The sequence below is a fragment of the Manacus candei genome, unplaced genomic scaffold (assembly GCF_025592945.1).
Source record: "Manacus candei isolate 608988 ecotype Guabito, Panama unplaced genomic scaffold, ASM2559294v1 h1tg000005l, whole genome shotgun sequence".
NCBI lineage: Eukaryota > Metazoa > Chordata > Aves > Passeriformes > Pipridae > Manacus > Manacus candei.
In genome coordinates, this window is record NW_026138053.1 from 20969630 (window position 1) to 20984027 (window position 14398).

Here is a 14398-nt window from a genome sequence, read left to right on the forward strand (position 1 = left end):
GCCCCTTTAAGGCTAGTGAAAGTCATCTCAGGCTCCCAAGACTCAAAGAGCATTTTTTCCATCTTGTGCATAATGACAGACAATAAATATTGCATTAGGCCCCATCAGGGCTGTAGCAACAGCAACGCAGAGGCTGTGATGCACATGCACAGCCTTGCAAATGGTTTTATTCATGATGCTCAAGATGGAATAAAGCCACGTTCCTTCTAGCTCAAGAGAGTAAGGAGAGGAAATTCGGACGCTGGCTGACTATCCCAGTGGCTCCCTTGTGTCACAAGCGATGGGAGGGTTTCTGGGGGGAAGGGCTGATGGGGAGAGCAGGCCCAGGCTCCAGCTGGGGGTCAGCAACGGTGGGAGGGAAGGAAGAGCTGAAGCTGCCTCATCAGGCTTCTCAAAGAAGAAAAAGCATGTGACTTTGCAGAAAGAGAATATCTAAGTTAGATCAACCACTGAGTACTTATAAAAAAAAAATTAAGGGAAACCAAAAACCTCGTGATTTTATTAGTTTTAGGCATGTGTTACTATCCCCTGTGGTGAGCCTGATAGCTTTCTTTGCCAAAGAATGGCTATAATAAAGTATCCTTAAAAACAAACCAAACATTTTTATATATGCTGCAAAGCTGTTCTAGCAAAATGCAACCCCTGACTGAACTTTGAAATGTCTGCTTCTAGAAATACAAACCAATGCCTTTATATAGCAGCATACTGACAAGGATAATTTATGTATTCCACAGTATAGAAAATCCTGGAGGCAGTGTTATTTTTAGCTGTGTAACCTTTAAGTATATTCATCTATATACTAGTAAATTGGATTTTAACAGGTGAATGACTTAATATAGCAAGGCAGATGAATTACAGATGTGGACAATGTCTGCCCAAATCGCTATTTTTTCCTGGCTCTAAATTATTCATCTGGGATGGCCAGAAGCCAGCTATGGGGATTATTGATAAAAGTGAGTTAAGAATAGATTAGAACATTTCTCTTGTGCAGTATAATGTTTCTTTGTTGACTGCGTTATTTTCCATCTTCCATTAAGTGCTACAAACCAGACTTTTTAAACCCAATTTTCAGCTATTCATGTTCTATATAAATAATATTATTATATATGCTTGAGTTCCTTGTTTGTAGGGCAAGGGGTGTTCTTTTAAAAGACATAATATTGCTGTAAACAAGAAGACAAACATTTCAGCATTTTGCTTAGGCATGGATTTTCTGGAGAAGTAGAACTCTTCTTCTGAGAACTTGCCAGCTGTCAGAGCTGGGTGGCTGAAATGTGCAATACCTTTTAATTTTAGTTGGTGGTGCCAGTGCAGTTGGTATTCTCCTGTGAGTATTAAAGTTTTAGCCCAGCTGTGGTTTTGTATATTTTTTTCTTCTTCTCTGTCCCTTTTTTCACTATTGCTCTTTATTTTTAATAAAACTAGATTACTGAGAAGATTAAAGAAATCTTTGGCCTGCACCAAAAAATGAAGAGACAGAGTTACATAAGGGGAATTAATTCGGAATGTGATAGTGGAAAAAAGCATCATTCCTTTTGAAGCATAAAATAAATGAGGTTTTATTCTACAATATGTGCAATAAAGTTCTAATAACTATGAAAAATAAATGAGGAGTGTACAGTGGTGTAATAAATGTGAAATGATTCTGTCTCTATGAAGATCATAAGGGTCATCTTTTTGCTAAACTAACATAGTGCTTCATTGCCTCTGAGATTAATTTGGGTTCCCACCTGTCATACAGAGATTATAACTGAAATCAAGAAAAAAACCAGAAAGATTAAAAAAAAATCATTTATGAGGAAAAAAAAAAGATACAGAAACAAGTCAAAATTCCTGATGTTTCTTTTGGATTGGAATTGGAGTATTTTAGTCCTTGGTCCTTGAATAGCTGTAAAGGAGTGGTAAAACCAGTAACAGAATAATTCTGGTGTTCTGTACCAGAAATATGGAGAAAGGACAGCAGGCAATTCCTATGTAAACACTAGAGGTTAAAGACTCAGCTCTAAACTCTGACCTTGCCTTTTTGTGTCATCAGCATATATTTCCTCGGTCTTTTTTCCCCAGTAATGAGAATAATACTTTCTCTTACATATTGTCAGAATTACTTTACTTATTTCCATGAATGCTTTTTTCAGTCCCAAGATGAACATTTTCTTGTGTGTAGTACGTCTCCATATGACTTTTAACTGTAAGATAACTGTAAAACAAACTACAATTCATCATTACCTTGCTGGTAATACAAGAGAAAGCATTGTCCCAAACATCTTTCCTGGCAGTCTTCCTGCTTCTGTCTGACCTTTCTCCAGCTCTGGGTTTCTGATCTATTGGATATGATGAGTAACTTGGTAACACGAGTAAGAGTTTGCCTTTAGATGAATGGAAGCTGAGGTACAGGTTGCATATACGACAGTACTGTTTTTAAAATGTCCAGCTGCCTTATTTTTATCACTCCTGGCTTTGAATTAGTGTGTAACTGGGACAACTGGAAATACTGTAGTGATGTGAACTATGGTGCTGCCTCTCAATGAAATGTCATTGCCATTGCAGTCATTATTTAAATGGCCTTCTAGAAAAAGAGATTTAGGTAAGAAACAGCAAATTGGGAAATGGAATTTGAATGACAACATGATCTAACATGCACAGTGTTTACAGAGGTGGTGCAATAAATTACCTGAGTTAACATATACAATCACAGAAAGAGAAGAAAGTTGAAAGTAGAAGATAGCTCCAGTGCAGTTTAAAGCTGATACTGTCTCTCAGATGATTTTTTTTCCCCCTATTTGGTAATGTGCTGACTTATGATACAGAATCGTATCATTGAAAATTTGAGGTTTTTAAAATTACTGTTGTTATTCTACTAAGTCTCACTATTTCTTATATTCCCTTGTTGTTCTTCATGTTCCAGCCAGGGTATATCTCGGTGGCCAGGGTGACATTCATCAGGTGTTGTGTTGTTTACTATGGCAGTCTTGCCAATGCAATAACTTGTTTTGCTGCTCTTTCTCCTTCCCTGCCCTACCTCTTCCTTCCTCTGCCCTTTTTTCTGCTCACACTTGGCTGTGAAGTCCTGCCCCATTCTTGAACTAGTTGTGAGCCATAACTGAGCTAATTTATGTTTCTAACAAAATGAGCTAAAACAGAAGGGCCTGGCAGGTGCCAGACCCAACTGAACAAGCTGGCTGAGAGCAGGGGGAGGGCTGGAAAATAATGGTCTATGCAGAGAGGTTCTTCAGTTCTGTCACAAGAGACAAGCCTTACTGGCATTGTGGCTGTTTGCTTTTGTTTGCTAACAGATTATAGAGGAATTTTTGAGGGATACATTCCGTGCAGGTAGCTCAGGGGGGAGCTGAAGTGTGAGTTCTGGGGGGCAGGAGCCTGAGGAAAGAGGCCATGAACTGCTGACACCCTTTTCATGACAAAGGGCATGGGGACCTGGGGCACAGCCAGGTGAGGGACACTCAGAGACACGGCAGGAGCCGATGGCCCCAGACTCTACTGCACTTAGGCTGTGAGGGTATAAAAGCCACGGGGTTCCTTTGTTCGGGGTCCTTCCTCAGAGGCACCACCTCGAGTTGTTAATTTCTTAATTAGTTTTTGCACCAAAATTAAATTATTTTAAGGATTGAGTCATCTGAGGAGACTCTGCTCTGGGAAACCTGGGACCGAGCTGGTGAGGAAACCTGGTCTGACTGTGAGTGGGGGGGGGGGGCTGTAGCTCCGGAGAGGCTTGGGTCCCAGCTCAGGTGGTCCAGATGTGACTGCCAAAGTAGCTCTTGGATGGTTGGATGGGGAAGCTTCCTAAACAATATAGAAACACTTGACCAAAATGCATCAGTTTGATGAAAATGTGTGGTTTAAAGAGTACGTGTGAGAAGGAGCACAGCCAGAACCAGGACAAGCCCTGAGGGGCACAGTGGGAAGCATTTCCCCCATTAACCTTGGCACTGTTGTTCCTTGCCACTGTTGTTTCCTTTCTGCCAGTATGAAAAGTTTTCTCTTCCTGGACTTTGCATTGTGTTTCCCTGAAAGGTTTCAGTCTCCCTCATGGAAATTATGCAAATGTCCGTGTGCGCACGTAAAAAACTGACAATGGCACAAAAAGTACAGGACTAAAATAGGTTTTGCTTATAAAAAAAAAGAATCTATGTAGCAATGGGAGACCTAATTTCCCTTTTACATATTTAAATTATTAGGAGATAATTCTGTTCATGAGTCTGCCGAAGTCTCATTCAGAAAATGAACTATAAATTTTAAGAAGTGGATGCACAAATTTAGTGACAATGATGAAGTAAAAAACCCTGGGATCTAGAAGCAAATTAATTTGCTGCTCCAGAGCTTTAACAGCCGAAGGAGTTCAGCTTGTGTTTCAAAACAAGCTGACCTTCTAGCAGGGACCAGGCATGAAGCTTTTTGCCAAAGGTGAATGGTTTGGAAAACTGAGCGTGTGTGAAAAGGGAGACAGTGGAAACTATTCAGTTTGGAGCGCACTTGGGCTCTGGACAGCAGCTATGTAAAAATGTCAGCCTCTGACTAAGTAGGTCTGTTTTCTGTGTGTATAATCAGCCTCAGCTTGTTCCCTGTTTCATGTCCTGCATGCAGGTTGTACTATCACCACAGTCGATATATGGGTGTTGGTGTTTTAGTTGCTTGGTGCTTCACAGCCAAATGCAGATGAAGCAGACACTTGCCCAGCCCTTGCCATAAGTGGAAGTCTTGCTTTGCAGACTCTTCTCTGCAGATCTTTTCTTGTTTCGGCCTTGCAGGTGCTAGCAATGCCATGGTCCCAGCAGAGTCCCTTTTGGAGATGTTTTCAGAAAGATGGGGCTCTGCAGGACAGAGCTGCCAAGCGTGCTAGAGGCCACCCTGCTCTGTGAAGTGTGGGTGTCCCTTTGCCAAAGAGCCTGATGGGCAAGCATCAGGTCTCTCTTCTGTGAATGTCACTCCAAAATTCCAGAAAGGAAGCACTGAGACCTTAGGTCTAGAAAAGCATGAATAAGGCCACTGAAATCAATATAATTTCTCCTAGTGATTTGCTGGTGGCTTGAGGTCCTAAATTGTGACAGGAGCCATCCAAAACCATCTATTTTGATGTAAATATGTGTATTACACATTGCTATGTTTATACTTCAGTTTTCTGTCAGATTTTAAGCTCTTCTAATAACTCCTGAAGTGTAAGAGACAGGTATAAATGACCTGTAATTGAGTGTCGTTTGTCTGACAGGGGAAGTTAATAACGTTAGTCTTTGAGGGAACTATAGCAAGAAACATAAATAGGAGCAGAACACTGTGTTCCTTCGTCAGTGTCTTGCACTAATCCTAATACGTGAGCAACCTACCAACACGGTGTTATCAGATCAAAATGGCCAGCCAATAATAAATCAGCCCTGGCATTAGCAAGGTTCTTGCTGTACAACAATGTGACCTCCACTCTGGAAGAGACTTTATATTTTGTCAGAGATGTTTGCATTTGGTAAAAAGCAAGTTGCAGCAGTACTTGGTAGATGTGCAGCACGGGTCAAAAAAAGAAAGGGTGACATGGGGAAGGTGTAAATTCAGAGCATGTATTGATGAGTTATCTTCCAGCTACCCAGAACAGCTGCAGGGGCCACTAAGTGTTTCCAAAACACAGCAGAATTGGGCAGACAGCAGATGCTCAGTGGCATGTAGGTTATAGCTCAGAGCTGGACATTATTGATTGCAAATGGCTCACTCACTGCTGGCATACAGGGGCAAAAGTAAACCTCTCTGTGCAAACGTGTAATACTTGAAAAACTGAATGTAGGTATATAATGAAACCTGCTTTCAAAGTTACTGGCATTTCCATCTACAGGAAAAAATGTCTTTTCATCTTAAAAACTATTTGAGAATAACAGTCAGTGCAAAAACCCCAGTATAATATATGAGACTATAATTTGCCCCCTTTGAAATGTGCTGGATGTGGAAGAGCAAAGTTCAGTATTCTTTTATTTATAGACGTCTTGGTGGCACTGGGTGTTTTTTTGTGACTATGTTCCTGCATGCTATCAACATCCATCAATGCATTTCAGATAGATCCCAAACCAGAAGCTTTAGGGTTTTTCCATTCCCTCCCCTGCATTTTCCAAACCTTTGTAATCCCAGTCACAGACTGTACCAAAAGTCATGATGGGTGGATAAAGCATTAACAAGAGTATCAAGAGGTACTGTTTCTATTGAAAAAATAAGAAGTATTTGGTTCAAAGTTATTGGTTCGATTTAAACTGTTTTGAAGTCAATTGTGAGAATCTACTGACCCTACTGCAAGATGAATTATTCCAAGAGATCCAGCACAAACATTCAGAGCTACTTAGCTAGAAGTAGCAGGGTATCTCAAAACCAAAAAACCACACTAAAGGCACATATTTACTGTTTGTGTACTAAGCACAAAGAGAAGGGCATAGAGCACGCCAGGAGAGAGATAAGGTAACTTCTATTTTATGCCATCAAATCGCGTCTGACAACACGGTGTATCTATTTGTGAACAGTGTAAATGAGCCTGAACCACATGGGAAAGTGAATAAGAAGGGACCTGTGCTGTTGGATGTACAGCTGATGGCAGAGGATGTGCCCTGTACTTTCTGTACTGTACAAAGCAGGAAGGAAGGGCAGGTTGCATGATGGCAGTACCAAGCCATCAGGATTTCCTCCCTGAGAATTTCTGGTGAATGTCAGAGAGCATTGTGCATTACACTGATAGATATTGCATCAGTGCATAAATTATGCATGTACATCTGTGTCAGAAGAACGTAATCACGGGTCCAAAACTGGGCATGCAAAAAGAAACGCTTGAACTGTGGTTGCTTGTAAAACTTTGCTTAGTCTTCCCCGAGTAAATACATCAAGACATGATCTTTAAATCTAGAATTTAAGTACTGCTTTGATTTCCAAAGACATTTGAAATGCGCACTGCTGCCCAAGTTTGGGCACAGCTGTGGCCAGCTCCTACCCCCATCTCTGTGCAGATCATTCACAGGTAGGTGACATATGAAATCCGCATGGAACTGGTATTTTTTGGTGCCCTTGTGCATTCTCTAGTTTCTGTACAGCTTTGCTGTTGCACAGAATGTCTATAAACATAACCCACGGTCACCTTTTGTACTTTCTCATTTTCTCCCCAAACAAGAATGGTCTGGTCTGGACTTTGCAGTAATCTCTGATGTACGAGCAGTCTATCTCCAGTGATGCAGGGAAGGAGTCACAACCTCAGCCAGCGATCCGAGCTTGCTGGCAGGAGGAGGTGTGGGGCTCTGCCCTATATTTGAAGGCAGAAGTGCAAAACTTCACACAGACCAAAGGGACTCAAGTATTCACTTGACAGATGCAGAAATCTGCAGTTGCAGAACAGTTTCAGAGCCAGAGCACCCAAAACAAAACCTGTGTTTCCCTAGAGTAGGATCTGGCTGGTGATGGAAATGTCCTTCTGCCTTCCTATGCTTGCAGCACTTCTCTCTGTCTGTGTGTCTTGCAGTCACAAGCTCTTTCAGCTGCTGTCAAACTTTCTTCTCACCTTGAAGTTTAGCTGTAAGGCAGTTCCTCTGAAGAGCCCAGCAACAGCAGCAAAGAGCTAAAGCACTGAAGCCCATCACTTCATAGTGCTTTGCTGAACTCTCTCAGAGATTTGTATGAGACACTGGCATTTTCGCTGAAAGAATAATCAAAACTCCTCGAAGTGTTTAAGGAAAATATGGCAAGAATTTAAATCTTGTGTTAGAAAAGTTGTTTGTATCATTCCTGAGAGAATTTATTTATAAATAATGTAGTACATTAACTTCTTGTGCACCCAGTCCTACCCGATCCTCTTTCTGGCTCTTGAAATGTTTAGATGGAAAATACAAATATATCTAATTATGCTTACTTATTGTCTGCCTCTTGCATTTACAAAGATGCAACCAGGTTTAGAGCTAAACTACAGCACTTGTTTAAAAATGTGCTGTTTCAGAGACTCTTACGTAGAATGTTTGAGTTCTGGGTTCTGCTTGAACTTTGTTTTTTTGTTCTCTTAAATTTTTCACTGCTATGTCATCAACATGGAGGAAAGATGTGTGAACAACCTTTTTAGGTCAGTGACATCTGTGTGCTCAGATCCTAGATCCACGTAGATGCAGGTGTGAGAACTGGACAGTACACTTCAGGAAAGGACTGCGTTTACCCTGGGATTGACTCAGCATTTTTAATATCTCCCTGTCCAACTCCACCAGTTGTCTCTGGAAGCCAGAATAATGTACTGCTAAATGTGATCAATGCTATTTGTATCCAACTTGTGGTAACAAAAAAACCCCAAACCAACACCCAAAAACCCCTGAAAATCATCAGGTCCTGGTAACATTTAGAATTACACACATAACAAAGCCCTCACTGGTGGGACCTTCTGCTGCTTGCACTGAATCAAATACAAAGTGTTGCACCAAGGGACGCACGGGCACTGCCACACTCCCTAGAGAGGTGACAAGCGTAGCAGCCTGTTTCTTTCTGTGCTAATTGTGCAATCCCTTTGTCATCATCAAGGCAACTCTTGCCTGCTCTTGCAGCAATCTCTGCTAGTCCTCTTGCTTTTTGTGTGTGCCCTTGCTGCGACCCCAGGCTGCCCTGGGATCTGCTGTCCCTGCTGCTGATGGCAGGAGCTGGGTCGTGGGTTTCCCCAGGGACAGTGGCAGAGACAGGGGCTCTTTCACCTCTCGTACTTACACGCTCAGAGGTGTTAAACGAACAGTGATGCAGTGCCTGTTTCTGGATCTGTACACAGCCCCACGCTCATATATCACCTCTGCTGTCTGTCTGTAGGTTTTTCCATGATGTGCCTTTATCTTGGCAGTTTCATTTGATTCTCAGCGTCTGAAACACAAGGTTCATACATCAAAAGGGGATCCCACCCCCATCTGAGGGGTTATGTCCATAAATGGTATTTAGATTTATAAACCGAGTAAAGCGGTTGCTATTTTAAGGAGATGCTGCTGAAAGTCTGGCTCTGACCCTCTGCAACTAGGTCTAAATAATAATTTTTAAATGTTCCACAGTGGTGAATCTGTCACCTGCCAGCAGATCCTCTGCTCTGCAGCAACAGGGGCTCCAGGCAAAGGCAATGGCATTGCACCATTTTATGTTAGTCCGAAACACTCAGTAAGAATTTAAAAGTCAAAGCCTCTTAAATAATAAGAAAATAGGAATACGGGTTGGAGAGGAAAGTGAGGGTTATTAGCCTTGTATGTAGTAGCCTTTTGTGCTTTTGGAAGTCACATTTCAGTCTTTGTTCTGCAACCACAAATGCTATAAACATGTTTTTAAAAGAGAATTGAATTAATCGTATTAAACAACAGCTCCCATAACTGAGGGCTCTCATAAAGCAGAAAAGATTCCTTAAGTTGGAAATGCTGTCCAAGTGCAACGTGCTTTCAATTTACCTCTGGTTCTAAGTCTTAAACTTTCACTTTCCATTTTCCTTGCCCAAACCTTGTCAAATAATCTCACTACAGTGTATTGCTAAATCCCCAATTAATTAACATGCCACGATTGTTTTCTGCCACTGCCTGACGGCCCTACTTTTACTGCTCTGCTCAGGAAGCTGTGTCATGAGGGCGTGTAAGGGCCACCGCGCTGACACCCGCAGCTGTGCACGATGACATCTCCGAATGAATCAAAAGGGAAAGGCAGATTTCGATGTGCACATCCTGGGCTGCAGCAGTGACTGATGCGGAAAATATTAAGAAGTGGCATAATGAGTAGTGTATGTGGGAGTGCTGGGTGTACGTGGGGCTTCACTAAAAAAAGCCTTGTGCCGTCTGACACTTGTTTGAGTAAGTCTTAAGTCGACAGAGCGAGAACAAAGACTGCACCTAAGCTTTCTGGGCTGGCCTAAGTGAACAGCAAATCAAACAAGCAGGGAGCATCAGGTTTCTATTTTTAAACTGAAAGTTCCTTTTGGTTTTCTGCAGAACGGTGTGTGAGCAGTGAAAGGTGCACCTTTCTGTAATGTGTGTGATGATGGGGAGTCAATATGAGTCTGCTTCTGTTGGCTGGAAGTGTGGGAACGTGCACCACCGTGTAAGTATCGCCTTCGTGCCCACTGGGACATGCAGGGGAAGCGTAATCAGCTGCAGAGTTGTTAATAATCCTGGTGTGACTCGCAGCACAAGAGGTTATCAAGGCCCACTCTGTGGGTCAGGCTCCGGGTGCAGTGCAAACAGCTCCTCTGGGAACTATGCACGTAGGTTTAGCACTGTGTGCTATCAAGTATTCGACAGCTCTGAGTCACTTCTTAACCTTTCTCTCAACCACTTCAGTAGTTGGAAGTGATGAACAGTTTTGCCACCAAGCCCTGCCTCGCCACACGCTCTCACCCCAAACCAACAGCTGATACTTGCGACAGCGAGGTGGAAGGAGGTTTAGGGAGCTGGCTGCTTTCTGTGCCAGAAATGCCACAGCTGGCATCCCGCTGGGGGTGAGGACATGTGGGCGAGAGGGTAGGATTGCAACATCCTAAATATAGATGGGAAGTCCCCAGTTACGCTGCTGTGGGACTACATTCCAGTCTCTGACAATAGCACATGATTTTCAGACCGCATTTTTGCAGCTTAATGCTGGGTTTGCCTTTTTCTTAAGGGCCTTGCGCTGTGCTGTTCAAGCTCTGGGTGTGCGAGCAACTTTGGCATAATATAGAAATATATCCCTGACATAAAGCTGGGCAAGTATTTTCATGTTGGAGTGTACGTGCTTGTCCGTGATATATAAGCTTGTCCTGGGCTCCTGCAGTGATAATGCAGAAAGAGAACTTCCAATCACACAGATTTCTTACTGTTTGTGAATGGCTGCTGGTTTTGCTCCTTCCTCTTCTGCAGAATTCAGCAACTGGCAGCACTGACTGTGTGTGCTCAGCAACTGGCAGCACTGACTGTGTGTGCTCACAAGAGCATACAGGAGGGACAGGGAAAATGTGAAGCTCCTAAGTCCTAAGTACAACCTCAGCAAAGTCTTGAGAAGCTTTCCAGCTTTGCTTTAACCCATTTGCTTTCCTAGATCTGCACGTTGACTGAACCCCTTAACTCTTAAGGATGCTCTGCACAGTGGCACAAATCTCTGCTCATTGCCTAACTCATCATGGCAAAGACAAGATGATCCCTCTCTGTTTGTGCTCTGGCTGCAAACCACTGCTTGGAGATTTCTCACAAGCGGGCCATCGGCTCTAATAAGCACTCAGCCTAATTTTATTTTTTTGCTTTTCATTTTTTTTTTAATTTTTATTTTTAATCTAGCTAGTCACATCTTAAAAGCTGTTGATACTTCCAGCCTCTGGGTGATCCAGAGTGTAATTACAGAGTGTGCAAGGACGTGTTCCCGCTTGTTTGTTTTAGATCTGCCTCCCAGCAGATGCAGTTGGGTGCCAGACACTTCCCACATTGTGTGAAGCAAGGAGGGTTTGTTTTGGGTTTTTTTTTTTAAACTTCTCTGCACTACTTGCAAAATTATAAACAGGACCCTCTGCTACTTTTTTTTCTCAGCATAAAATATTAAACCCCTTCAGAACTGACTGTTGGGGAAGAAGGTGTGAAGTCCTTCCTGAGAACAGACCCTTTGCCAGCTCCCAGACCAGCAGGGAGATGAACATGGATCTGATTTCACAATGCAGGGCTTTCTGCTTATCATCTTGTTCCCATGGGCTTCTCTGTGGGAAACAAATCTCTGAAAGGGAAAGTTGTCCAATGTGATATTGGGATTTCTCTTAAGCACTGGCTACTGAAGGCAGCGGGAGCCCAGGGAAGCCAAAATTGCTTTTGAAAGCTGTTCCAGTGTTGCCTGGGGATTTTGTATGTCTTTATTTTCCATCTCCTCCCAGTAACGTATGGCAATAAAATAAGATCTAGTGTTAGGAAATTGCTCTGGAGTTAACTCAGTTTTTTTTTAAAATTTAAAGCGATTCCTGAATGTCTGTGTTCCTGGTACTTTATTCCAAATGTAACTTCATTTCAGCTTAATGTAATTCCTTGAATGGGCTGAACTAAGTAAGCAAAAAACAGCTGTGTACCAGCATCTGAATATTTCTATCCTGGACCGAGTACTGTGGATTATTTTATTCCACATTAACTATTCCAGCAAATTCTCCTATGAAAAAAAAATGTTTAATGGAACTGTGGAAAGAATTAAAACCTTTTTTTTCCCTAGTAAATCAAAGCATCACTGTAACCTCATTGAATTGCTTCATATTTTCCCAGACCGAGGAACTAAAAGGGTATTTTGGATAGAAAATTCTGTTATGCTGACATTTATAAATGCCAGTCTTTTTACCAACCATCTTTTTTGCAAATCCTCTACTCTGTTTAAAAGCCCTCATTTTAATTTGAGAAGCAAGAAAGATATAGCAATAATTTCCCTTTTTGTAACAAAATTGTGCTGGCATTTTGTGCAGCTGAGCTGAGTCTAAGGTGTATTTCCTTGGTTCTTTTTATGTCCTCAAAATGAAGTTTCTGATCTCCATTTCCCACATGTCCATACAGGGGACCAGGTACCAGGGAAGCTGGAAGACCTTCTTGTCAATCTTCTTGTCACTCGCCTATTCCCACGACTGTAATTGTTGAAGATATTAACCATTTTTCAGACGTGGCTACTTGACACAAAGCTTTCAGGAAACCAAAACAGAAATCTGCAGAGCTGGAAAGTTGATATTGGCTGAGAACAGCAGGTACAGCAGTGAGAAAAGCTTCTTGATAACCTGGGGCTGCTCCAGGACAGAAGGAAAGGTGCCTCCACTGCCAGGACTGCCCCATCAGCCCCACCACACCGGCCGTGAAAACATGGCAGGCTCTTCTCCAAGGGCTAAAGTTTTAAGTCACAACTTTCACTGCAGTTTGCACTTATGCCTAATTAACTCAAAATTAATGGTCCAGCACCTAGTCCAACAGTTATGCTCAATGGTGCAGAAAAAAAATCTCCCTTTTATGTTCGGGATAATACTTTTTTCCTAGAACAGTGTTGGTTAGTCTTGAAGACCAAAGAATTGTAAGCATAACTTCAGTGTATACACTTATTTTGCTTTTGTTTCTTGTGCAATTGTTGAGCCTTTCCTAAGTATTGGAAAGGCTAATCCTTCAATTTCCATGTCTTTACAAGTTTCATTTAAAAAAATAAATAAACATTTTAAAAAAATAAATAAACAACATATTCAGCTGCATTCTTACAAAATCCCCATCCAGATACTCAGGTGGAGTAATGAGAAAGATTAAGTTAATGCTTCTGTGGCTGATTACTTGATTTGAATTTCAGGCTTTTCTGAAAGGCTAAACTTGAGGAGAATATCTATTTATTCAAAACGGTTGCTATTTCATATGTGTCTTATTTTAATACTAATGAGTATTTGTATTTTAAACACAGTCTTTACAGATGGTAACTCCTATTCAAAGCTGTAACTGATGGGTAGAAATATATGATCAGTCCTTGAAGTAATTGGAATGATTTCCCTTGGCACCAGATCTAGCTATTAATCAATAATTTGGATATATTACCTAATACCAGTCAGAAAGAAAAACGCTTTAAGCCACCTACAGAGTGCTCAGGTATCTTGTAATATAAATCACTGTGCTTTATTTTGGGTCTAAATCAAGAGCTGTACCAGTTAGACTTTTGTATCAGAGACTTTTACAAGGGCATGTAGTGACAGGACGAGGGGGAATGGTTTTAAACTGAAAGAGAGTAGGTTTAGATTAGATATTAGGAAGAAAGTGCTTACTGTGAGAGTGGTCAGGCACTGACACAGGTTTCCCAGAGAAGCTGTGGATGCCTCATCCCTGAAGGTGGTCAAGGCCAGGCTGGATGGAGTTCTGAGCAGCCTGGTCTAGTGAAGGTTGTCTCTGCCCATGGCAGGGGATTGGAAGGAGATGATCTTTAAAGTCCCTTCCAACCCAAACCATTCTATGATAAATGAGGGAAATTTTTGAAGCTGAGACTTTCCAGCAGAGCTGTAGGTCTTGGAGGGCTTGATCCTTACCCTGAAAGAAAGCAAGGTGTCATTACTGCAGGTGTGATGTGACTGAAGTGATGTTGGCTGAGCTTCCAACACCAGCTTGCTTTCAGACAAACCCGGCTTCTTATGAAAAGTCAATTGGAAACGTAAATGCTGCCTGTGAGAGCAATCTATTTTACAAAACACGCCAGATGCTCCCCCTGGGAGGAAAGTGGCTGCTGCAGAGGTTAATGGAAGGAAAGTTGTGCTGGCAGCATGCAGCTCAAGATGTGCCCACCAGTAATTGGTGTCATTTGGTGATACAGAAAAACTACATTTCAAAGACATTTCAAACCAAAAATCTGGCTCCATGGTCATCTCACAGTTATTTTCTGTCCATTAGATCCAGCTCTTAGTGACCAAGGACAAATTGGGTTCTTAGTTCGTGGAAGG

General features: G+C 42.0%; 1 long non-coding RNA gene across 1 annotated transcript in view; it reads left to right on the forward strand.

The window, feature by feature from the left end:
• The window catches only part of LOC127478810 (uncharacterized), a 28083-nt gene extending 14900 nt beyond the window's left edge, over positions 1-13183 (forward strand). Inside the window, exons 3-4 of the long non-coding RNA XR_007907363.1 lie at positions 9948-10056; positions 12504-13183. This is a non-coding gene — a long non-coding RNA (uncharacterized LOC127478810). The remainder of the gene's footprint in view (positions 1-9947; positions 10057-12503) is intronic.
• Positions 13184-14398: the final 1215 nt, after the last annotated feature.